This window comes from Notamacropus eugenii, chromosome 5 (assembly GCF_028372415.1).
Source record: "Notamacropus eugenii isolate mMacEug1 chromosome 5, mMacEug1.pri_v2, whole genome shotgun sequence".
Classification (NCBI taxonomy): domain Eukaryota; kingdom Metazoa; phylum Chordata; class Mammalia; order Diprotodontia; family Macropodidae; genus Notamacropus; species Notamacropus eugenii.
The window spans coordinates 72,516,646-72,537,011 of record NC_092876.1 but is presented as its reverse complement, the minus strand read 5'-3'; the positions used below and the strand labels follow the sequence as shown (position 1 = coordinate 72,537,011).

Genomic DNA, 20,366 nt, shown 5'->3' with positions numbered 1-20,366 from the left:
AGGAGGTGGGTAGTATGTTTCATAGTCAGCCCTCTGGAACCCTGGTCAATTACTATGCTAATCAGCCTAATTCCTTCAAAGTTGGAACTCCAGTCTTCTCAACTCTTATTTATGAGTGTGACCCCACCAACTGCGGGGTCAAGGGAATTTTGACTTTATCCTATAGGCAATAGGGAGCTATTGAAAGATCTTAGGCAGGGAGTGATAGGATCACTGTTTCACATTAGGAAGATTGGTTCCATAGCTAGGTATGTAGAGGATGGATGGGAAATGGGAAAGCAGGGAAGCAGGAAACCAGTTAGGTAATTGTGTTATACCAGGCAAGAAGTGAGCTATGGCTATGAGAGAATATGAAGGCAAGATAAAGGCGATCAATGCCCGATCAGGTTCCAGTGAAGGAAAATGGGAACATTACTCTTTGAGTTATAAGCACCAAGTCAAGAAATGCTGGGAGGAAGCTACGACTTTGCCATGGCTAGGAGGCAGCAGCTAGGTGCCATAGTGGAGTTAGTACACTGGACCTGGAGTTAGGGATATCCGAGTTCAAATTTGACCTCAGACACTCACTAGCTGTATGACTCTGGGCAAGTCACTTAAGCTCTGCCTCAGTTTCCTCCTGTGTAAAAGGAATGATAACCTATCTCTCGGGATTGTGAGGATCGAATGAGATAATACTTGTAACATGCCTATATAAATGCTAGCTATCATAAAGCACTACTTGCTGTCTAGCCCAGGACACCATCGGCCAAGAATGAATGAAAAAGCATTTATTAAGTGCTTACTGTGTCAAAAACCCTTTGCTAAAGGCTAGGGATCTAAACTGAACTAGAAGGTCACCCCTGCTTTCCAGGAGTTCACATTCTAATGGAGGAGACAACACATATCTAGAAAGGTCCCATGGTCCTTAGGGGAGAGAAGCAAAGCAGATGGGAGTATTTCCCTTCCATTTCTTTTCCCCCATAAAATCATCATTTTCTAATGCTGAACCATCTGCCAAGGAGTTGGGTGCTAAGAAGGTCCTCTTCTGGGTCTTTGTTAACTGTGGATGCCCCACCCCTGCAATGGGACAGAAGCAGGGTACTCTCAGCTTCACTTGCCAATCGGTGACAGACAATGCTGGGTGGGGAGGAAGGTGAGGCCCTTCTCCACATCCTCCCAAGAATCGCTATAGGGCAAGCTGGAAGCAAAGACAGTGGACTTGGGATGCTGCCATTCCCAAAGCTCTTGGGTTCTGGCAGTCTCCACCTTGATCCAAGGGGGCGTGGACTCAGAGGCAGTTGCACAGTTTAAGGGAGGAAGACAATACATGAAAAGAAAAGGGAAAAGGCTGGGGGTGGGGGTGGCATGAGCAAGTACTCTAATGGGGTATCAGAGATGATTTCTTCTTGCAGAACGATGAGTTTCTGGAGATCATGAGAGTAGCCAGATAGGAAATGATGAGGTGAATGCCCCAGGTTCCCTCCTTAAAAGGGAGAATATGGATGGAGGTTTCTAATGCCCACTCTCTACCTTCTCCAATCAGAGGAAGGGGATGCCCAGGTGTTAGAGCTGGGAGGAGGTGGGTATTTCAGAGTTTATTTAATCTTGCAGAATGATGAGTTTCTGAACATCATGTGTATCCATGGGCATGGGTGACCATATTATCTTGGTATGTGCATGAAAGAGGTCTAAGTGGGGTCCATGATGACAAAATGCTTCCCACTTCAATATTTAATTCAATAAACATTAATCAAGCATGTAGCACTGTGCTAGAAAAAAATGGCCCAGGTCCTTCCCTGTAGGAATTTACATCATTGGGGAGGGGGAAACGAGATATATACCCAGGAAGATAGAATACAGGTGGGTTATGTTGGGACCCAGGATCTGGACAAAATGCAGGAGGATACTTTTCCTAGGAAGAGAACACTCTAGGGAAAGTGTTCTTTCTAGAGGAAACATAATTCCAAGATGTAGTTTGGCAAAAAAAAAAAAAAAAAAAAAAAAAGGAAGTGGGCAGCTTCTCTGGATATGGAAAGGTTAGAAGCTCAATTCAAATCCCTGCTGCACAAATTTTAAACTGGATACAGGGGAAAACTATCTCCCCATCCCCATATCTCGACCTGGTACACTGATTTGGGGGGAAAGACCCAAAGGAGGCACCTCCCTCCCTCGTCTGGCCCCATGAGAGGTTTATGGATCTCAGCATCCCCAGCATCTCTCAGCAAAAGTGGAGCTGTAATAGTCCTGGGCCGATAAAAGCCTTTGGGTCTTTCGAACTCTTCTCCCTTTGGGTCTGTGGATCAGAAGAGTGGAATGGTCAAAACAGAACTGAATTTGGAGTTAAAAGGAACCAGGGTTCCTTCAAGAGGGGCAGGGTCAAATGGAGGTGGGGAAAAGAAGAAAATTTGAAAGCCAAAATAAAAAATAAAATAAAAGTAAATTTAAAAATAGCAACACCTGGATTCCAGTCTCAACTTCTCCCCTTACCAACTACGAAACCCTTGGGCAATCATTTATTCTTCTGGGACTCAGTTTTCTTCTTTGAAATGGAGTTTCTCATTCTTTTCCCTCTGCAGTCTCTGTCATGTTATAATGTGAATGTTATTTAATATCTTCTATTTCCACTCATCTAGATGTTCTTTTTCTCCATCAGGATCCTGGATTGCCATTAGATCTCTTCTTTTCTTGTCACTCAGTCTAGCTTAGTGTCGAGTTTGATTCCTTCACCTTCATCCTCAACACATACATGTACTCCCACCATGTCAACCTGTGGCCTTAAATGGAAAGAAATGAAAATATAGACCCTATTTCTTTGGTTTATATTGTTTGTTTAATACTCTTCTATTATCACGGGTGAAAAGACAACCAAATGGTGCAGGGGGTGGTTTTGAACTAAACAGCCTCCAATTTCCATTCTGGTTCTAAATCTAAAATCCTATGATAAATGTCCCATTCCTTCCCTTATCTTCCCTTTCAGAGGCTCCTTAGATCATCTCCTAAAGCAAAAGGCCACAAATTCAGAGGCTGAGAGCTGAACTAGCTAAAGAGCTGGTTTTAGTATCAGAAAGGTCTGGATTCTAGTCAGTCCCTGACACTTCCTGGCCCTAATCAAGTCATTTGATTTCTTAGTGCCCCCTGACAACTCTGGAAGATTTTATGTGTAGGTATGTATAAGTATATATGCATATACATATAATATATGCATTAAATGTATATGTGTATGTGAGTATATGTGTGTTATGTATGCTTAATGTATATATACATGCATACATTATATGTATATGCATATATACATACACATATATTTTATATATATTATATGTAAAAATTATATATAATTAAATATATATTATATATGACTATGTATGTTATATATATATATATCCACACACACATTTTGTTGTTGTTTCAGTCATATCAGATTCTTCAGATTTCCTTAGCAAAGATACTGGAGTGATTTGCCACTTCTCCATCTCATTTTACAGATGAGGAAACTGAGGCACTCAATAAATTGGTTGTTGTTTAGTCGATTTGGTTTGCCTGACCCTATTTGAAATTGGCAAAGATATTGGAGTGGCTTGTCATTTCCTTCTCCAACTCATCTTACAGATGAGGAAAGGGAGGCAAACAAGGTTAAGTGACTTTCCCAGAGTCACACAGCTAGGAAGTGTCTGAGGACACATGTGAACTCGCATCTTCTTGACTCCAGGTCCAGTACTCTGAGCACTGCATAGGCTCACAGATTTAGAGATGAAAGGGGTCTTATCTAGTCCAATGCCCCTCATTTTACAGATGAGGAAACTGGAGGCCCAGGGAGGCTGATGCACCCAAATGATTCATCCAAACTCCCTCAGTAGGAAAGAGCAGAGTCAGGATTCCAACCCAAGTCATCTAGTACATGCTGTGGTGCTCCATTTGTCTTTGTGCTTGGAGAAAGGAGAATCTTGGGTATGTTTCCCCAGTGGCATAACAGGGGCTTTACCTTGGGAAATGGGTGTAGCTTTTATAACTGATGGAGCAGTGAGGGAGGAAGGCAGCTCATATGCCCTGATAATTTAGTGTCCTTGTGGATAGAGATGATGTTTCAGGGCAGAGAAAGATGTTCTCATCTTATCTTTACCCCCAGCCACTGTATGACCATTGAGTTACTTCCTCTCCAAAGGTCTCAGTCTATCCCTCTGTAAAATGAGGCACTTGGACTGGGGAGCTTCTAGGGTCCCAGAGGACTGGGCTACAATTTGGGGAGAAACTTGTCTTTAGCAGATCCCAGACTCAATAGAGTCACATTCAGTGAGTTCAGATGAGCCTCTTACCCAGTCTAGATTCCTATAGAGGACCCCCCCATCCAAGCTGCTCCAGATGCCCCCTTTCCCAAAATGAATCCCACTATTTTTCCTGCACTATAAGCAAACAATGCCTGCTAACACATTCAGCAGTGCTTTACTTCCTCCAAGGAGCAGAGCAGTCCTGTCAATGACTGTGCACATGTCTCCAGAAGGCTCCTAGCACATTACTCAAATGGAGGGCACTCTAGGCAGCTTGTCACTCTGGCAGGGGATAGATTTAGGAACAAGGGATCTTTGGCAGCTGCCCACTCCCCTTAAACATAGGTACCTTCTTATAAGAGGCATATAAGATTATGCTGAGGGGAGGGGATGCCTAAGCTCTCAGGACTGGGAAAACCAGTGAACAAATTCTGCCCCAGGGAGAGATAACCTTTTCTCGTGGCAGGGTAAGTTCTGTCTTTTCCTCCTGAAATCTTCTCTGTTCTTCGGTTTGCCTCTATCCCATAGGATGTCTTCTAGAACTCCTCACAAGGTGGAAAGCTCAAAGACAATCTACCAGAAGTCCTTCCCTGTCTCTGGGTAAATCACTTAATCCCAATTACCTAGCAAAAAAGAAAAAAAACTCTACTAAGAGGGCTCCTATTATCTGCCAATCCACTTTGGGACAACTTAATAGTTGGGAAATTTTCTCCAAAAGAAGGCAAATTCTGAAGGCAAATGACCTAGGTTCAAGTCTTACCTGATTCATAATTTATCTCTTACCTTTCCTGAGCCTCAGTTTCCTTATCTGTAAAATGAAGGGGATTTGGGCTAAAATGGCCTCAGTTCTAAATCTGTGAACTTCTGCCTGATGGCCCCATTCCTGTAAGTTCCAAGCAGAACAGGACTAATCCCTCTCACATGTGAGAAGCCATTAAATACTTCAATTAGGCCCATCCCACATTTTCCTTTCTCTACACAACATCCCTAGCTCTTTTACTTGTTCATGAAATGACGTGATGCTGTCTAGTAGCCCCACTCTGGTTGTATAGATTTTAGCTTGTCAAAGTCCACCCCTCAAACGCAGCACCCAGAGCCATAAGAGAAGGAGATTGGATTAGTTGACCTCTAAAATCCATTCCATCTCTATGTCAATGGTCCTCTGAACCAATGAAACCAGAGCATTGCAACTGTGGCCTCACCAGGGCAAGGGAGGGTGGGCCTATCACCTCCTCCAGTCCTGGCCACAGTTTCTCTGAATGCAGCCTTAAGAAACTGGCAGGCAAGCAGGGAGGCTGGCCTGGGAGATCCTGCCCCTTCCCGACTTCCTCTTCTTTAATCCCAGAATCCTCCCCTAGACAGTCCAGGAGGACTATCCCTCCTACTCCTACACTCTGTGAGAACCCAAGGGCTGGTTGGGTCATCCTGACTTTTGAGCTTCTCTTGGCAAGGTCTTGGCTCATCAGCTGGGGGCTAGGGAGGGGAGGGGGGTTATGAAGGACTTTCTGTGTCTCACCCAGGTCCTTGGGGCTGGATCCAATTCTGCTGGGAAGAAGGTGAGGTGTCCTTGCCCGGAGGTGACCCCACCCAAGCTTTTCCAGAAAAGTTATGTTGGAACATGTTTGTCTTCCCAAAGAGCTTGGGAAGGGGGTGGGGAAGGGAACAAATGCCCAGGGTCACAAGTACAATACAAAATTGAGCTTGAAACGGGATGAATAAGGAGGCATCAAAGAGCTGGGGGCCTCTGGCTAGGGGCCACCCTAGAGTTAGTGGGGGAGGAGAGGAGGAGAGAAAGAGGAGGGGAAAGCCACCCACGTGAAGATCTTGCAAGGGGGAGGGGAAAAGAGACTGGGGGCTAGAAGGATTTAGAGAGAGTAAAGTAAGGGGTCCCTGGCAGTCTGAATAACAAGAGATGAAATCTAAAACTTTGAGCATGTATAGATGATGTAAAGAAAAGGCCCCTCAAGCCCAAGAGAGGGAATCCCCCTGCTTCATCCAAGGTCCTCAGGGATAACAGGCTAGAAGGCATGCCTGGGTTTGCCGGGAGCTGGCATGATAGTGTATGACCTTCCATCATCAGATCCTAGGCTCCCGGAGCCTGGGATCTGAGGGGTCTTAAGACCAACCCTCTCATCTTACAAATGAGGTAATAGATCTGAATGGGGAGGGGAAGGGTGTTACACTCAACTCCCTGGCTATGCCATAAATAAGATAACAATGTATACGAAGTACTTTATAAAGCTGAAAGTGTTATTAAAGTACTAGCTAGTGGACAGAGTGCTGGGCTCAGAGTTCAAAACACTTACTGGTTGGGTTACCCTGGATAAGTCACTTGACCCTGTCTGCCCCACTTTCCTCATCTATTTCCTCATCAATTCATTTTAATGAACTGGAGAAGAAAATGGCAAACCACTCCAGTCTCTTTGCCAAGAAAATTCCAGCGGAGTCACTAAGAGATGGACGTGACTGAAACAAGTAAACAACAAACTGTTACTCCTCCTCCTCCTCCTACCACTACTACCACTACCACTACTACCACTACCACTACTACTACTACCACTACTACCACTACCACTACCACTACTACTACTACTACTACTACTACTACCACTACTACCACTACCACTACTACCACTACCACTACTACCACTACTACCACTACCACTACTACCACTACCACTACTACCACTACCACTACTACCACTACCACTACTACCACTACTACCACTACCACTACTACCACTACCACTACTACCACTACTACCACTACCACTACTACCACTACCACTACTACCACTACCACTACCACTACCACTACTACCACTACCACTACTACCACCACTACCACTACCACCACTACCACTACCACCACTACCACTACCACCACTACCACTACTACCACTACCACTACCACCACTACCACTACCACCACTACCACTACCACTACTACCACTACCACTACTACCACTACCACTACTACCACTACTACTACTACCACTACTACTACTACTACTACTACCACTACCACTACTACCACTACTACTACTACCACTACCACTACCACTACTACTACTACTACCACTACCACTACTACTACTACTACTACTACTACTACCACTACTACTACTACTACTACTACCACTACCACTACTACTACTACTACTACTACTACTACTACCACTACCACTACTACTACTACTACTACCACTACCACTACTACTACTACCACTACCACTACTACCACTACTACTACTACCACTACTACTACTACTACTACCACTACTACTACTACCACTACTACTACTACCACTACCACTACTACTACTACTACTACTACTACCACTACCACTACTACTACTACTACTACTACTACCACTACTACTACTACTACTACCACTACTACTACTACCACCACTACTACTACTACCACTACCACTACTACTACTACCACTACCACTACCACTACTACTACCACTACCACTACTACTACTACTACTACTACTACTACCACTACCACTACTACTACTACTACTACCACTACCACTACTACTACCACTACCACTACTACTACTACTACTACCACTACCACCACCACTACTACTACTACCACTACTACTACTACTACTACTACTACATAGGAACCATGGGATTGTGGAGAATTCCCTTAATGCCTCTGCTATAGGTTCCTCATCTGAAATAGAGTGAAGCTGATGACTGCTGGGGTCCCTTTTGGCTGTAAATCTATGATCTTGTGATTTCCCCCATTTATAAATCTACAAAGCATTTTTTCATTCCTTGCCTTAAGTAGTACACTATTCTTATACCCATTATCCAGAGGAGAAAACTGAGCATCATTTGCAAGGTGAAGAACTTTTGTATCTGAGACAGAGGACCCAGGTTAAAATCTCAGGACTGCGGCTTTCTAGCCAGTAACTTGGATTGTCTTGGCTGCTTTCCATCTCTGGGCCTTAATTTCCAATTCCCAAAATGAAGAGGCTGAAAATTCCATGATGCCAGTGGTTTCCTCTGACTTCTGTTGTCTGAATGAACAGGCCCAAGGTCGGATAGTTAGTCTAAGGCCAAGCCAGCCTCCCTGGAGCTCCTCTCTACTCCCCCTGTGCCTACAGAATCACTGTTTACAGCTACTCAGAGATTAAAAAATACTTTCACATAGATTGTCTCATTCCATAATGGACTGGAAGGAGTGGGTTCTCTGCCAAAGGGATTTGTGGGGAAAGCAGGCCCTTTGGGGACTGAGCCAGGTTTCTCCTGGCTTTTCTTCTGAGAGATGAACCACCTGCCCCTCCCAGGCCTGGCATACTTCCTTTCCGGTATCATTCTCTCATTTCCCACAGTAAAAGTGAGGCCTTCCTAATATGGAAATGTTTTGCATGACTTCACATGTGTAATGGGTATCATCGCTTTCCTTCTCAATAGGTGGGGGAGGGGCAGGAGGAGCTCAGAATTTTTTTAAAATAATGTTAAAAATAAATAAATAAATTTATGAATAAAAAAATAAATAATACATTTATGAATAATTTTTTAGAAAGTGAAACCTTAGAATCCAGATGATTTAGAAACCAGTAATAACAGCTCATATTTATATAACATTTTACAAATATCACACTGTTCTCACAACAACCTTGAGAGAAAGGTACTATTATTATCTCCATTTTATAGATAAGAAAACTGAGGCTGAGGTCAGTTAAGTGACTTGCTTAGGGTGACACAGCTAAGAAGTGTGGTTGAAACCAATTAGAATTCAGGTATCCTAAATCCATGTCTGAGCATTCAATCCATTGACCACTTAGCTGCTTCTAATCATAATAGAGACAAATAGGTGGTATAGTGGATGGTTTGATGGACCTGGAGTCAGAAAGACCTGAGTTTAAATTTAGACACTTACTAGCTGTGTGACTTAGGCAAGAGAATTCAGTCTTAGCGTCCTTATCTGTGAAATGGGGGTAATAATGGCACCTACCTACCTCTCAGGGTTATTGTGAGGATGAAATGAGATAACATTCATAAAGTGCATAGCAGGGTACCTAGCACATAACAGGTGCTATTTAAATATTAGCTGTTATCATTATTAGCTATTTTTACAAAGTAATAATTACAAAGCACTTGGCACAATGCCTGGCTAGTAGTAAGCTCTCTATCAACGTTACTCCTCGTTGTAGCCCTAAAGGATTGCTGCGAGGATCAAATGAGATAATCTTTGTAAAATGTTTAGCACAGGGCCTTGCACATAGCAGGCACTATGTAAAAATTTATTCCTTTTTAATAATTGCAGAAGTAGGTTCTAGTTCTAGACTCTACCACTGACTAAACTGAAGATTTTGGGGCTCTTCGCTGTTCTGGGTCTCAGTTCCTCACTGACAGTGGTAGGCCTGGCCCAGTGAGTACTCAATAAATGCCTATCGTCCCTAATTCATTCTCTTTCAGCTCTCATTCTGAAGGGTCTCTCAGTCTGACTCATGGGGTTTTGCAGTTTTCTATCACCAGGACCCCTCCTGGGAAGCTGATTCTACCTCTGATGTATGGAGACATGGCCTTATCCTCCCTGTCCCATATAGGTTCACTGTCTCTCAAACACACCAATCTCTGAGGCATCCCTCCTCTTATTAAGCGCCACTCCCCTCACCCTCAGAATTCTGCTAGAAACTGACTTCCTGCACAAAGCCTCCATAGACCTGCCTCATCTGGCTCCATTTCCTCGCCTTATCTTAGAAAATCAATATGCAGCCAGGTGCCAAGAAGGTCAGACAGGCAGTGATATAAAGGAGAAACATAGTCTCTGACTTCAGGGATTGAAGGGAGAGGTGGGTGGTTAGGGTTGGAATATTCGTGGGAAAAGATAAATATATTCAAAGTATATGTTGGAGGGGAACACCAACCCAAGGTGTGGAAGAGGGGTTATTGGGGATCAAAGGTTTAGAAGGTGATCCTCCTAAACACAACTGGGCTCTTAAGTCCTTTGGCCTTCCCAAGGGGAACAACCTATCTGTACATGTGTGTCTGTGCAGCTGGGGGGCCCCGGATAGATCCAGGAAGACTCCTCTTCCTGAGTTCAAATCTAGTCTCAGAACTTCTTGACTGTGTGACCCTGGGCAAGTTATTTAAACTTGGATGCCTGTTTCCTCATCCACAAACAGAGTTGGGGAAGGACATGACAAACCACTCCATTATCTTTGCTGAAAAAACCTTAAATGAGGTCAAGAAGAGTAGGGGCATGACTAAAAATGACTGAACAGCAAAAAACAAAAATTTAGAGAGTTATAAAGGGCTTTCTTATATCCCCTCTGAGTTAGCTGGTGGATACAGTGCTGGGCCTAAAGTCAGGACCTGAGTTCAAATCTAGCCGTGGACATGTATTAGTTGTGTGACCCTGGGTAAATCACTTAATCCTTGTTTGTCTCAGTTTTCTCTACTGTAAAATGTAGATAATCATAGCACCAATTTTGCAGAATTGTTGCGAGTCTCAAATGAGAAAATATGTGTAAAAAAAAGAGTGCTAAGTAAAGTGCATGGTATACTGCACACACTATATGTTATTACTCTATGTCATTTCCTTCCCTTCCCTCGCCTCCCCTTGAAACCTGTCTCTCTTCAAGTGTTGAAGTTTAAGGATGCTAGGACCGTGAAATAGTGACATGCGGGTCCTGCCTGAATGAATTCGATTCAAGTCTCCTTTCAGGCAAAGAAAAACAAGGTTTATTAAAGCTCTGCCATATTGATCAGACCCTTAAGGAATTTGAACATTTGTAAGGCTGATGTAAATGGGCCAGATTGAATCTCAACACTTTGATGGACATTAGATGGATCTTAGACTGTGGGAGGGATCTAGGGTTGGCCAAGTGGTCTGGGATGATTGGAAAAGGGGTCTAGGGAAGATCTTGATAGGAGGGGCCAGTAGTCTGGGGTGACTGGAGGTCTGATGCCAGGAACCTAGAGAATGGGATCAAGGGTAGGAAGTAGCCAAAGGCTATCTGGAGATAACAGACTGTGGAAGGATAGGCTAGGTTAAGGGTAACAGAAAAATGGGTACAACTGTAGCGATAATGAAAGGCTTATAGCCTCAGGCTAATGCCAGGTCAAGTGAGAAGTTTAGAGAATTCAAGGGGGTTCCCAGAGTCTGTACGTCATCATTCCCCCCTCAAACAAATGGGACCCAAATTCTTTTGAGATTAGGGACTTGGATCCATACCCTGTCACTAGGTCTACGAATTCCTGGCTCTGAGGACAAGCAAAGCAATCTTAATCCCTCATTTTTATGAATTGTAATGGGGGCTTGAACTGATAGATATGGCTGGCTTTTATTATGCCCTTAAGTGACCAGTGGTGATCTGACCTGATTGAGCCTTAGCCTTCTGGGTCAATCAAGTGTCAGGGACAGTTTCCTTTCCTTTGAGGGAAAGAATTAGCCTAGTGTACATGATAAGCAACTGTGGTAGTTATTTTTCATACCCACATGAGGCAACCACATTCACAGATGCACATTCAGCCTGCAGGTTTCCCACATAGATGAGGTAACTGAGGGGTCTGGAATAGTGAATGACTTGCCCAAGGTCATGTAGTTTAGTAGTAGAAGAGTTGAGATTCAGATCCAGGTTTTACACCCCCAAATCTAAGTCTATTTCCACTCCCTCTCTCAGCCTTGGGAATTGAGCAACTTTCCCTTCCTCTCCCCCTCCCCCTTCCCTTCTAGGGTATTGAGAGAAATCCAGGTGGGAAGCCTTCTGTGAGTCTTTTGTGCCCAGGGCAAAGTATTCCTGTCTTCCTTTTTTCTATTATTTACAGCTGTGGGATTGGCAGTCCTATAAATGTTCTGAATTCCCCTACTGACAGTGGCCCATAAAAAGACAGAGAGCAAAGGAGGACCCTATTTGGGGAAAATCTGCCCCTCAGCTATGTTCCCAGTTCCAAGTACAGTTTTGTATGGGGTTAGGAAAATAAGATTACGATCACTGGAACCGGAAAGGTCCTTGGAGAACCGTCTAGCACTATTTCCCCTATTAAGTCTCTCACCCTTCCAGTTTTTCAGAAGAGGAAAACTGAGGCCTCAAGAAGTTCCACGACTCCTACAGGTAATAAATAGGAGAGTCTTACCTCCTTCTTCCCTTCCATCTTTCCTTCCTTCCTCCCTCCCCTCTTTCCCTTTGAGTGGGATAGACTTGGTGAAGACTCCTCAGATTGTGGTTTTCTCCCAAGGGTGAGGTGGGGCCTGGAGGCTCGGGGCTGCAGTGTTTTTGGAATAGAATAGTTCCATATAAGGCATAAAACTGTGTGGTGTACTGGGGTCTCAATGATTGGACAAAACTTGCGTAATTCCTCGATGTCTTCATTTCAAAGGGATTGGTTAGATCTCGTGTCTAGAATGTAAGACCATATCCTCAGCTAATGAGGATAATGGTCAGTGGGGGGGAGGAGGGACTTGCGTTAGGGTTTATAAATCACTGTCCTGATTTTTATCTTCGGCTTTCCTACTCCAGGTGAACTGCTGTGGGATTGTCCAGATTCTCGAGAATCGAATAAAACTCTTTTCTGTCATCACTTTGAGAGGCCTCTGAGTAATTGATTTATGTAGGGACCTGAGCCATCCCACACAGTTTGGGGGCACGTACCGGGATCTGTGACCTTTCTGAGAGACGGCTGACAGCTCAGTCCAAGGACTTGGGCGCCCGTGGGGAGATTTCCCCATTGTCCTTGAAAGGAGCTGCCGGGCCTCCCTCTCTGCAAGGTAACGACCTGAAGCAGAGGAACTCAGTGAAGACAGAAAAGAATAGAGATAAGGACTCCAAAGACTCCGAAGCTGTGAAGTGTGTAAAAATGCCAACCGGTTGGTGTTGAAGTTTGCAGTCAGGCAACTTGTACGCGTATACAACCCAGCGGTAAGCGCGGGGGGGGTCTGGGGGTCAATTCGTTGAGTCTTAGATAGACTCGGGGAGAAGGTGACGACTCCCAACCAAATTAGTGGACTGCGGGACCCCAGGGTGAAGGGCCCCCCCAAAAACGTTTGCTGGGTGACTGTTGGTGACGGGCGACCCTCACCTGAGAGCTGGCAAGAGAAGCTAGCAAGGGAGCTAGCATAATTCGTTGAGTCTCAGACTCGGAGGTGTTGGCGACAACCCTCGACCAAAATGGGACAAAAGCAGTCCAGGAATAGAGCTTCGGAGTGGAGTCAGGAAGAGATACCGGTAAATAGTCCCTTGGGAAACTGATTACAAAATTGGCATGAATTACCAAAATTATAGAGAAAAGAATGTAGAAGAAGATGATTAAGTACTGTTGTTTCATATGGGGTGAAAAGACATTGGAGGAGGAGGAGGCACAATCTGGCCCAAATATGGTTCCTTTGAGGACTGGGTGTGACAAAAATTTAAACCTATATGTCCTATTCTATTCTGTTAAATGTTTGTCTGTATATGTTGTGTTGGTATTTCTGTGTGAATGAAAGTCTGTGTGTCTCTGTTTTTATCTGATAAGGTTGTAAATTTAGCCAGCCAGCCAGCAGGAGCAGAAAGGCTGAGCTGAACTGTCCTTGAAATTCCTGTTACTCCCTTTCTTCAACCCCTCCAGACTAGTTTCAGAGGGGTGGAGGGACAAGGAGGGAGAGAAAAAAAAAAAAAAAAATTCTTTTTCCCTCAGACCTAAGAGGCATGCTAGCAACCAATTAACCATTTCCTGCCTCACCCAAAAGAAGAAATTTTAGTGTAATGGGAAATAACAGAAAGTTAAGTGAATTCATTCTGGTCGTATTTGGAATTGTGAATAGGTGAAATGTGTCATTCTTAATTTAATGCTTCAGATAGGTTAGAATTTATTAAAGTTTGGTGGAAGTAAGCAGAAGATTAGAAAGTAAAAAAAAACTCAAGTAAGCAACTTAGAGCTGAGAGTTTTGGATTTAGGTTTAATTAGATCAATATATTTGATGCCAGACAATGTATTTAAAGTAAAAAGATAATAAGTTTAGGTTTTTCTTTTTCTTTGCAGGGCGGGGGGCCAGGTGGTCTGGGAGCTCCAGGAATGGTCTTGATGGGAGTGGCCAGTAAACTGGAGATTTGGACTGATAGAATTAAGAGTGGGAAGTAGAATAGACTTGGGTATAGTGATAAGAGTGGACCTTAGGAGAGCCGGTTCACGTGGAAAAACCAAGGAGTTTTCAAGGTGAGGTTTTCCAAGGCCTTTAGACAAATGGGACTAAAACTTTTTGGGGTAATGGACAAAGGTCCCAACTTGGAGTGAGATCTTTACAGGTTACAAAATGATGTAAAAGCAATTAGTATTAAAACAATTAACTGAATTAATTACTGAGACTAAATCAGAGGCATCTTCAGTTTGGGGAAAGAATTTCAGTCTAATTTTCTTAGAGGTAGGTAGCCTCTGGTAATATTTGGCATTGAAAGTTAAATGATTGTTTTGATTTGAATTCATTACATGAACATAAAAATTCAAGTTAGTGTTTGAACTTATCACATGTGTAGCTCATTCTTTTAGATTGAGCAGGGTTAGAAAGAGATAAAGTAGTTTGGGAAACAGATATAAATCTATTAGAGCAATGACTTATGATTGTTATTCAATCAGGAACTAGAACATGTATAGGAAGGCATGTAGGCTACTTAGACCTGCTTCAAAGATGTTCCTTGGCCAATGTGAAATTAGTCATGTCTGAAACTGATTATTGGAGCTTGCTATTTTAAGATTTTTGTGGGACTATTAACTGACTGTTCTTCTGAGTCTAACTCCAGGTGTGGATAGCAAGAGAGGTGGTCTGAGCCACTGATCCATGATGCCAATAAGCCTGTGAGATGCTGGTATGAACTGCAAAAAGGTGATCTCATGGGAAGGTCGGGAGAGCGACTGTTCAGTCTGGGCTGAGGTAGGATTTTCCTGACTCAATTTCCCCACTGACACCTGGCAGACTTGAAGCCTGGCTGAATGCCAGTTGACAACCTACTCCTGCCTGGAACTGACGTGAAGTAAGGGAGATGTTTCCCTGCAATGTCCCTACTCTTAGTGGCAAATTCCTAAAATCAGAAGTTTTGTAAGTAATAATACCAGATCTGTTGAATAATAGATTGTTGGTAGAGGAACATCTGAGGTTAAGTCTAACATTGAGCTAACAGGTTTAGGACTTTAGAACAACAACAATAAGTTAGGGTCCTCTAATTCTTAGTAATGGTGTGGAGATGATTAGGTTAAGGGCTTGTGAGGCTAGCATGCATAGTTATTATTTTGTCCTAGTTGGTTAATGCTAAATGAAAAATGGTTTGTAGACTATATTGTAAATGCTTTAAAAGAAGCATCACATGATCAGAAGTTGGAATTGTTTTATGATGTGATATGCACTGTGTTAAGAATGATTATTTATTGTATTTATATAAGTACTGGAGCCTGGTGTTGACTCCTTAGTGAAATCTCATCTTCCTAATGAGGGAATGAATAATGACTTGCTGTGAAATGTAGAAGCTGCATTTTAACGTGAATTTCTTATTTTTCTTTAAAAAAAAAAATGATAATTTGTCAAAGTTTCAATTTCGATTTTTGTAAGAATGATAGGATTGGTAATCTAAGATGGTATTAAGTTCAATTCTGTAGGAGAGTGGACATCTGGATTTCTACAAGAAGATAAAGAAAAGAAGATGCTGAGATGCTGTGCTGACGACTGTTTGAAGGAGCATCCAGATCAGAAAATTGCATAAGATGATATTTCTCCCCAGACTGCTGTATGAGATGGAACCTCTAAATGGACAGTTCATTAATTTAAATCTCTGTATCTGTACTTATGACAAGGGGACTGCCCCCCTGTAATTTGCTAATGCGTCAGTCAACTTTGCTTTCTTCCCATATTCATATAAAAAGGAAGATAGATGAAGGGAAGGATTCATAAGGGAAAGAATGTGAAGAGGTATTTATTGATTGGATTTAGGTATGGAAAAAGGAAAAATAAGAGGAGGGGAGGAATATGGGTAAGTTGAACCTTGAACTATCTATTCCCCCATACCAATTCAGAAAATGTTTAGCATGATTGGGAAGCCAGTAGACAAAGTTATGGAAGGTTATTGCATTTAAAATTTTAAAGTTGTTTAGTTAATAACTCTCAAGCTTCATGCTTGGAGACACACTTTGTCAGTATTAAAGCTCCATTTGAAGCGTGTGTGAGAACACACAGAATTTGGAAAAGGATGGCCAACTTGCATACAGGCTGTGGCAGCCACTGCCCTCCTAGTAGAAGAAAGTAGAAAAATCACTTTTGGAGGCTGTTTGATTGTGAGTGTACCTCATCAGGTGCGATCTATCTTAAATCAGAGAGCTGGGAGATGGCTGACAGATTCAAGAATTTTAAAGTATGAGGCCATATTATTAGAAAAGGATGATTTAATACTGTCCCAAGACCATAACCTTAATCCAGCTAGTTTTCTGTCAGCCTCACCCGAGGAGCCTGTAAATTTGGAACACTGCTGTTTGGATATAACTGATTATCAGACAAAAGTGCGGGAGGATTTACAAGAATCCCCTTTGTTTGAGGGAGTGAATTGGTTTATAGATGGGTCCTCCCGGGTGATAGAAGGAAAGAGACAGAATGGGTATGCCATAATAGATGGAGATAGAAGTTCTCTAGTACAAGCTAGTAGCTTACCTAAGACTTGGTCAGCACAAACTTGTGAACTGTATGCTTTGCATCAAGCTTTAAAATTATTAGAAGGGAAAGAAGGATCTATATATACAGACTCTAAGTATGTTTGGGGAGTAGCACATGTTTTTGGAAAAATTTGGGAAGAAAGAGGAATGGTAAATAGTAAGGGAAAGGAACTAGCTCATACCACCCTACTGACTAAAGTATTGAGTAGTTTACTGTTGCCCAAAGCAATTGCTATTGTGCATGTGAAAGGACATCAAATAGGGAACACCTTTGAGGCTAGAGGTAATCGCCTTGCTGATGAGGAAGCGAGGAAGGCTGGGGAAAAGGAACCTGGACAGACTGCAATGTTGGTATTAATTCCTACTTTGCCTCCCAATCTCCCCTCCCCATCCTATACTCAGGAAGAGAAGAAAAAGGCTCAAGATGGGAGCCAAGGAGACAGAAGGAGGGCGCTGGTTTCTCCCAGATGGCCGTGAGGTACTGACCAAGGCAGGGATGAGACGAGTCTTGCAATACCTACATCAAGGTAGTCATTGGGATGTCCAAAACCTGTGTGATGCTATATTGACCAAGTTTGTGTCACCGGGCTTATACACACTGGCCAGACAATTGGTGGAGGGTTGTCTGATTTGTCGAAGGACGAATAAGACTGCTCAACGCCACCCCCCCCAAAGGGGGCAGGCCCCCGGGATACAGACCCTTCCAAAGCATCCAGGTGGACTTCACCGAACTACCATCAGTGGGCAGTCTCAAATACCTGCTAGTCATAATAGATCACCTGACCTCATGGGTAGAAGCCTTTCCCTTATCACGAGCTACTGCCTTCTCAGTTAGTAAGATATTATTGGAACAGATAATTCCACGGTATGGCATGGTGGAGAGGATAGATTCGGACCAAGGCACTCACTTTACTGCCAAGGTTTTGCAGTCATTAATAAAAGCACTGGAGATTACTTGGGAGTTTCACACTCCCTGGCATCCTCCTTCCTCAGGCAAAGTAGAAAGAATGAATCAGGAAATTAAGAAACAACTAACTAGACCATTAGCTCTCTTAAGGATTAGAACAAAACCTCGCAGAGATGTAGGCCTATCTCCTTATGAGCTTCTATATGGGCATCCCTTCCCCGGGAATACAGGAAGGAAACTGGGATCCAATTGTTGATAACAAGGATAGATTTGTAAGGGAATATGTATTTGCTTTGATGAAACATTTGCATGAATTACGACTTAAGGGACTTATTGCTCAGACTCCCCCGTGAGGTTTTGTGGTGCACAAGTTTAACCCTAGCTCGTATTGATTGTGTCAGTATGCAGATAGATGGGATCAGAACAGTATTACCTGTTCAGATGGTAGTGTGATTCCCTGTACCCATTCATTTTTCCCATCCTCTTCATACGAAGAGAGAACAAAAGGGGAATATCATGAAAGTTGTGGGTATAAGTTTTACAACCCCTCTGATCCCAGAAAACCATGTGAAGGGGGGTCACGACCATGACAATTTGTGGAGTTGTATATATATGAATAGTATAAAGAATGGGTATGGAAGTGGGAGAATGGAACACATAAGATGATGTGAAATACTTTCCGGCTGTGGATTATAGAGTAAGACTGTTTCTAGAGGAAAATCCTGCTTTGAGAGGGCATTATTGGATATGTGGACAGACAGCCTATACTCACCTTCCGCTTAACTGGAGAGGTGTTTGTTACATTGGATTGGTGAGACCTAAATTCTTTTTCTTGCCTGAATCAGGGAAACAGCATCTAGGGGTCCCTCTATATGATGATCTAGCAAAAAGAAAGAGGAACATCGACACCTCCCTCACTCAGACTGAAAATGCAAATGGGTGGGGTGATACTTGGCCTCCTGAGAGGGTAATCAGAGAGTATGGGCCTGCAACTTGGGCTCAAGATGGGAGCTGGGGTTATAGAACCCCTATATATCTATTAAACAGACTAATCGGACTTCAAGCAGTAGTTGAAATTATAACCAATCAAACAGCAAAGGCTTTGGACTTACTGGCTGATCAAGCCACACAAACTAGGGAAGCAGTACTGCAACATAGATTAATCTTAGATTATTTACTTGCAGAAGAAGGAGGAATTTGTGGGAAGCTCAATTTATCTACATGTTGCTTAAAAATTGATGATAATGGAAGGATAGTGAAAGAGATCACCAAGAATATCAGGAAGGTTGCTCATGTTCCCATACAAACTTGGGGCTCCCCTTTCAATACATCCTGGTGGTCCTGGTTTGAGGGGAGCTGGTGGAAGAGGTTACTGTGGTTTGGCCTTATAGCAATTAGTGGTATTGTATTACTTCCTATTTGTCTACCTTGTTTGATTTCACTAATTACTAAAATAGTTAGAAATTCTTTACTAAAACTTGTTAGAGTAGAAGAAAGGACTGAAGGAGCCATTCGACTGATGATATTAAAAAAGGAAGGTTGGGTACCTGTGGAGACAAGAGACATGAATGATCCTGATTGGGATGAGGAGATTAATAGACAGTGTGAGATTATGTTACAGAACTTTGGTTAAAACATCCGTGAGAAGTCTTCAGGCTGATAAAATAAGAGGAGGGATTGAGTGGGATAGACTTGGTGAAGACTCCTCAGATTGTGGTTTTCTCCCAAGGGTGAGGTGGGGCCTGGAGGCTCGGGGCTGCAGTGTTTTTGGAATAGAATAGTTCCATATAAGGCATAAAACTGTGTGGTGTACTGGGGTCTCAATGATTGGACAAAACTTGCGTAATTCCTCGATGTCTTCATTTCAAAGGGATTGGTTAGATCTCGTGTCTAGAATGTAAGACCATATCCTCAGCTAATGAGGATAATGGTCAGTGGGGGGGAGGAGGGACTTGCGTTAGGGTTTATAAATCACTGTCCTGATTTTTATCTTCGGCTTTCCTACTCCAGGTGAACTGCTGTGGGATTGTCCAGATTCTCGAGAATCGAATAAAACTCTTTTCTGTCATCACTTTGAGAGGCCTCTGAGTAATTGATTTATGTAGGGACCTGAGCCATCCCACACACCTTCTTCCTTCTTTCCTTCCTTCCTCTCTTCTACCTTTCCTTTCTTCCCTACTTCTTTCCCTCCTTCCCTCCCTCCTTCTTCCCTTCCACCTTTCCTCCCTTCCTTCCTTTCTTCCCTTTTCTTCCTTCCTTCTCTCCCTCCTTCCTCTCTCTCTGTCCACATAGGGTATCATACCCTTACCTGAGGGTACTCTGCCCAGAGAAATATAAATTCTGATTGCTGAAACCTTACAAGATATCTTGGGGTTTAAAGGCTAGATTTCTTTCTTAAGGACCCGTGCCTTAAACCCATTAAACCCAAATCACTCTGGCTCTCATTGATTGATCAACAATAGGTCCCAGCCCAAGCCTCACTTAGTAGTTGCTTGGGCCCCCATGGCTCAGAGCAAATGTAAATAGCAACTGTTTCTGGTTTGACAAGAAACCTTGAGGGTCTTCCCCTCCCA

General features: G+C 43.1%; 2 long non-coding RNA genes across 2 annotated transcripts; one reads left to right on the top strand and one right to left on the bottom strand.

Moving 5' to 3' along the window:
• Window positions 1-752: 752 nt before the first annotated feature.
• On the bottom strand, window positions 753-12,489 carry LOC140504558 (uncharacterized). The gene is made up of 2 exons (XR_011967146.1): window positions 12,354-12,489; window positions 753-2,753 (listed from the first exon to the last, which is right to left on the bottom strand). It is a non-coding gene; the product is annotated as an uncharacterized lncRNA (long non-coding RNA).
• Window positions 12,490-13,011: 522 nt separating this feature from the next.
• LOC140504557 (uncharacterized) lies at window positions 13,012-19,864 on the top strand. The gene is made up of 2 exons (XR_011967145.1): window positions 13,012-13,135; window positions 19,804-19,864. It is a non-coding gene; the product is annotated as an uncharacterized lncRNA (long non-coding RNA).
• The last annotated feature ends 502 nt before the right edge of the window (window positions 19,865-20,366 follow it).